At 38.0% G+C, this 6,432-nt stretch overlaps 1 non-coding gene across 1 annotated transcript; it reads left to right on the top strand.

Annotated features, from left to right (window-relative positions):
- The first annotated feature begins 3,295 nt into the window (after window positions 1-3,295).
- On the top strand, window positions 3,296-3,399 carry LOC112719169 (small nucleolar RNA R71). The gene has a single exon (XR_003161482.1). It is a non-coding gene; the product is annotated as a small nucleolar RNA R71 (small nucleolar RNA).
- Window positions 3,400-6,432: the final 3,033 nt, after the last annotated feature.

Here is a 6,432-nt window from a genome sequence, read left to right as displayed (position 1 = left end):
GCTTGTAGAACATCCCGGGTCAGACAGCTCGACCCAGGGTATAAACAGGTTCCATGAGTGGGCTCTCTTGTTTGCTCTATTCTTTTCTTAGTGATGGGCTTGTCCTCCTCAATGAGGATGTCTCCTTCTATGATAACTCCAGCTGAGTAACATAGATGGCAAATAAGATGAGGAAAAGCTAGCCTTGCCAAAGTAGAGGACTTATCGGCTATTTTGTAGAATTCATGGGAGATGACTTCATGAACTTCTACTTCCTCTCCAATCATGATGCTATGAATCATGATGGCCCGATCCACAGTAACTTCAATCGGTTGCTAGTGGGGATGATGGAGCGTTGAATGAACTCCAACCATCCTCTAGCCACAGGCTTGAGGTCCAGTCTTCTTAATCGAACCGGCTTGCCTTTGGAGTCTCTTTTCCATTGAGCTCCTTCCACACATATGTCCATAAGGACTTGGTCCAAACTTTTGATTAAAGTTGACCCTTCTAGTGTAGGGGCGTGCATCTCCTTGCCTCATAGGCAAGTTGAATGCCAACCTCACATTTTCCGGACTAAAATCTCCCCCGAACCATTGTGAGATAATTCTTTGGACTCAGGTTCACACTTTGATCATGGTTCCTAGTGATCCATGCATTGGCATAGAACTCTTGAACTATTAAGATTCCGACTTGTTGAATGGGGTTGGTTAGAACTTCCCTACCTCTTCTTTGGATCTCATGCCAGATCTCCGGATACTCATTTTTCTTGAGCTTGAAAGGGACCTCAGGGATCACCTTCTTCTTGGCCACAACATCATAGAAGTGGTCTTGATGGGCTTTGGAGATGAATCTTTCCATCTCCCATGACTCGGAGGTGGAAGCTTTTGTCTTCCCTTTTCCTTTTTTAGAGGATTCTCCGGCCTTGGGTGTCATCAATGGTTATGGAAAAACAAAAAGCTTATGCTTTTACCATACCAAACTTAAAATATTGCTCGCCCTTGAGCAAGAGAAGAAAGAAAAGAAGAAGAAGAAGAACAAAATATGGAGGAGAAGGGGAAGTGTAGGTTTCGGCCGAGGTATAGAAGAGGGGGTTGTGTTGTGTGAAAATGAAGTAGAATGAAGGGGTATATATAGGGAGGGGGGAGAGGGTATTTAGGGTGGGTTTGGGTGGGAAAGATTTTTGAATTTTGAAGGTAGGTGGGGTTTTTGGGGAAGAGTGGATGTGAGTGGTGAAGGAGGTAATTGGGAAGAGAGATTGAAGTGATTGGTGAAGGTTTTTGGGGAAGAGTGTTTATTGGAAAGAGAGAATGAATGTTGAGAAGAGGGGAGAATATGTTAGGTGGGGATCCTGTGGGGTCCACAGATCCTAAGGTGTCAAGGATTTACATCCCTGCACCAATTAGGCATGTAAAATGCCTTAGCATACCATTCTGGCGTTTAAACGCCGAAGTGGTGCACGTTCTGGGCGTTCAACGCCCATGTGTAGCATGTTTCTGGCGTTGAACGTCAGTAAGTCCTTCCTCCAGGGTGTGATTTTTCTTCTGCTGTTTTTGATTCTGTTTTTAATTTTAATAATTTTTTTCGTGACTCCACATGATCATGAACCTAATAAGACACAAAATAACAATAAAATAAAATTAAAATTAGATAAAATAAAAAATTGGGTTGCCTCCCAACAAGCGCTCTTTTAATGTCACTAGCTTGACAGTGGGCTCTCATGGAGCCTTAGAGAAGTTCAGAGCATGATGAAGGTTTTCCAATACCAAACGCAGAGTTTGAATGTGGGGTCTTCTCAACACCAAACTTAGAGTTTGGTTGTGGCCTCCCAATACCAAACTTAGAGTTTGATTATGGGGGCTCTTTTGGACTCTGTACTGAGAGAAGCTCTACATGCTTACTCTCTTTTTTACAGAGGGATGACCGTGTGCCTTAAACACAAGGTAGTCCCCATTCAATTGAAGGACTAATTCTCCTCTGTTAACATCTATTATAGCACCTACTGTGGCTAGGAAAGGTCTTCCAAGAATGATGCATTCATCCTCTTCCTTCCTAGTGTCTAAGATTATGAAATCAGCAGGGATGTAAAGGCCTTCAACCTTTACTAACACGTCCTCTACTAATCCATAAGCCTGTCTTACTGACTTGTCTGCCAATTGTATTGAGAATAAGGCAGGCTGTACCTCAATGACCCACAGTTTCTCCATTACAGAGAGTGGCATAAGATTTATGCCTGACCCCAGGTCGCACAGAGGTTTTTCAAAGGTCATGGTGCCTATGGTACAGGGTATTAAGAATTTCCCAGGATCTTGTTTTTTTTTTTTGAGGTAGAGTTTGCTGAGCCCATGTATCTAGTTCACTAAAGAGCAAGGGAGGTTCACCTTCCCAAGTCTCATTACCAAACAACTTGGCATTCAGCTTCATGATAGCTCCTAGATATTGAGCAACTTGCTCTCCAGTCGTATCTTCATCCTCTTCTAAGGAAGAATAGTCTTCAGAGCTCATGAATGGCAGAAGGAGATTTAGTGGAATCTCTATGGTCTCTATATGAGCCTCAGATTCCTTTAGGTCCTCAATAGGGAACTCCTTCTTGCTTGAGAGATGTCCTGGGAGGTCTTCCTCACTAGGATTTTTGTCCCTCTCCTCCCTTGGGCATTCGGCCATATTGATTACATCAATGGCCTTGCACTCTCCCTTTGGATTCTCTTCTTGTATTGCTTGGGAGAATACTGGGAGGAGTTTCAGTGGTTTTCTTACTCAGCTGGCCCACTTGTGCCTCCAAATTTCTAATGGAGGATCTTGTTTCACTCATGAAACTTAAAGTGGCCTTAGACAGATCAGAGACTATGTTTGATAAGTTAGAGGGGCTTTGTTCAGAATTCTCTGTCTGTTGCTGAGAATATGATGGAAACGGCTTGTTATTGCTTAGCCTGTTTCTTCCACCATTATTAAAGCCTTGTTGAGGCTTTTGTTGATCCTTCCATGAGAAATTTGGATGATTTCTCCATGATGAATTATAGGTGTTTCCATAAGGTTCACCCATGTAATTAAACTCTGCCAATACAGGGTTCCCAGGATCATAAGCTTCTTTAGAGCATCAATTTCAAGAACTTCCTTCCTCTGAGGCATCCCATTATTCACGGAATTCCTCTCAGAAGTGTACATGAATATGTTATTTGCAACCATGTCAATAAGTTCTTGAGCTTCTACAGGCGTTTTCTTTAGGTGAATGGATCCACCTGCAGAATGGTCCAATGACATTTTGGAAAACTCAGATAGACTATAATAGAATATATCTAATATGGTCCATTCTGAAAACATGTCAGAAGGACATTTTTTGGTCATCTGCTTGTATCTTTCCCAAGCTTCATAGAGGGATTCACCATCTTTTTGCTTAAAGGTCTGAACATCCACTCTAAGCTTGCTCAGTTTTTGAGAAGGAAAGAATTTGTCCAAGAAGACCGTGACCACCTTATCCCAGGAGTCCAGGCTATCTTTAGGTTGTAAGTCCAACCATGTTCTAGCTCTGTCTCTTACAGCAAAAGGGAAAAGCATGAGCCTGTAGACTTCAGGATCTACTCCATTCGTCTTTACAGTCTCACAAATCTGCAAGAACTCAATTAAAAACTGGTAAGGATCTTCAGATGGAAGTCCATGAAACTTGCAGTTCTGTTGCATTAGAGCAACTAATTGAGGTTTCAGCTCAAAATTGTTTGCTCCAATGGCCGGAATGGAGATGCTTCTTCCATCAAATTTGGAAGTTGGTTTAGTTAAATCACCAAGAATCCTCCTTGCATTATTGTTGTTGGGTTCGGCTGCCATCTCCTTTTCTTGTTCAAAAATTTCAGAAAGGTTGTCTCTAGATTGTTGTAATTTAGCTTCTCTTAATTTCCTCTTCAGAGTCCTTTCAGGTTCAGGATCACCTTCAACAAGAATGCCTTTTTCCTTGTTCCTGCTCATATAGGGAAGAAGAGAACAACAAAAGAAAGAGGAACCCTCTATGTCACAGTATAGAGATTCCTTTATGTTAGCAGAAGAAGAAAGGGAATAGGAGTGAAGAAGAATGAATAGATAGGGGCAGTGATTTGAGATGAAGAGGGGTGAAGAGAAGTGTTAGTAAATAAATAAATAAATAGAAGAAGGGGAGAGGGAAGAAATTTCGAAAATAAATTTGAAAATAAGTTAAATGATTTTTGAAAATAAAAGATAAGATAGAATTAAAATTAAAACAATTAATTAATTAAAAAGAATTTTTGAAAAAGGGATGAGATATTTTCGAAAATTAGAGAGGGGAAAAGTAGTTAGGTGGTTTTGAAAAAAGAAACAAACAAAAAGTCAAATAGTTAGTTGAAAAAGATATTAAAGTCAAATTTGAAAAGATAAGAAGATAAGAAGTTAGATAAGATATTTTGAAATTAAATTTTTGAAAAAGATAAAATTTTGAAAAAGATATGATATAAAAGATAAGATAAGATAGATTTAATTTTTAAAATTAATTACTTAACTAACAAGAAATTAAAAAATAAGATTCTATAATTTAAAGATTGAACCTTTCTTAACAAGAAAATAACAAACTTCAAATTTTTGAATCAATCATATTAATTGTTAGCATAATTTTCGAAAATTTGAAATAAAATTAAGAAAAAGATTTTTGAAAAATAATTTTCAAAATTTTTGAAAAAATAGAAAAAATGAAAAAGATATGATTTTTGAAAAAGATTTTTAAAAGATAAGATTTTTAAAATTGAAAATTTGACTTGACTTACAAGAAATAACTAATGAAAATTATGAATCAAAACTCATGATGCATGCAAGAACACTATGAATGTCAAGATTAACACCAAGAACACCTTGAAGATCATGATGAACATCAATAACATAATTTTGAAAAATTTTTTATGCAAAGAAAACATGCAAGACACCAAACTTAGAAATCATTAATGCATGGACTCTAACAAACGAAAAATGCTTATGATAAACAACAAACAACACAAAACAAGAAAATCATCAAGATCAAACAAGAAGACTTACCAAGAACAACTTGAAGATCATGAAGAACACTATGAATGCATGGAATTTCAAAAAACTAATGCATAAAATTTAAAAAACATGTAATTGACACCAAACTTAAAAATTGACTCAAGACTCAAACAAGAACACAAAATATTTTTGGTTTTTATGATTTTATGATTTTTTTTATTTTTATTATTTTTTTTTCGAAAATTATATTTTTGAAAATCAAAAATAAAGAAAAATTTTGAAAGAATTTTTGAAAATTTTTTTGAAAGGAAAATAAAAAGAAAATTACCTAATCTGAGCAACAAGATGAACCGTCAGTTGTCCATACTCGAACAATCCCCGACAACGGCGCCAAAAACTTGGTGGACGAAATTGTGATCATCAACAGTGGCTCCAATGACTTGGTAGCTCTCACACGTGAATTACACTTAGTCACAACTCCGCACAACTAACCAGCAAGTGCACTGGGTCGTCCAAGTAATACCTTACGTGAGTAAGGATCGATCCCACGGAGATTGTTGGTATGAAGCAAGCTATGGTCATCTTGTAAATCCCAGTCAGGTGGATTTAACTAATTTAAGAGATTATTTGTTTAAATATGATTAATAAAATAAATAGAAAATAAAGATAAAGTTACTCATGAAATCCAATGGTGGAAATTTCGGATAGGTGCATGGAGGTGCTGTGTTCCTTCTGAATCTCTGCTTTCATCCAATCCTCCTTAATCCTTTCCATGGCAAGCTATATGTAGGGTATCACCATTGTCAATGGCTGCATCCCATCCTCTTAGTGAAAAAGGTCCAAATGCTCTGTCACAGCACGGCTAATCATCTGTCGGTTCTCAATCAGGTTGGAATAGAATCCAGTGATTCTTTTGCGTCTGTCACTAACGCCTAGCCTTCAGGAGTTTGAAGCTCATCACAGTCATTCAATCCCGGCATCCTACTCAGAATACCACAGACAAGGTTAGACTTTCTGGATTCCCATGAATGCTGCCATCAATTCTAGCTTATACCACGAAGATTCTGATTAAGGAATCCAAGAGATATGCGCCCGGCCTAAGGTAGAACGAAAGTGGTTGTCAGTCACGCGCGTTCATAGGTGAGAATGATGATGAGTGTCATGGATCATCACATTCATCAATTTGAAGTGCAACGAATATCTTAGAATAGGAATAAGTCGAATTGAATAGAAAATAATAGTAATTGCATTAAAACTTGAGGTACAGCAGAGCTCCACACCCTTAATCTATGGTGTGTAGAAACTCCACCGTTGAAAATACATAAGTGAAAGGTCCAGGTATGGCCGAGAGGCCAGCCCCCAAGATCTAAGAACTAGACGTCCAGAGATGTCTAATACACTAGTAAAAAGTCCTATTTATAATAAACTAGCTGCTAGGGTTTACAGAAGTAAGTAATTGATGCATAAATCCACTTA

Source organism: Arachis hypogaea, chromosome 10, assembly GCF_003086295.3.
Source record: "Arachis hypogaea cultivar Tifrunner chromosome 10, arahy.Tifrunner.gnm2.J5K5, whole genome shotgun sequence".
In the NCBI taxonomy this organism is placed as follows: Eukaryota; Viridiplantae; Streptophyta; class Magnoliopsida; order Fabales; family Fabaceae; genus Arachis; species Arachis hypogaea.
Note: the sequence above shows the minus strand (reverse complement) of the source record. Positions and strands in the feature narration are given on the sequence as shown.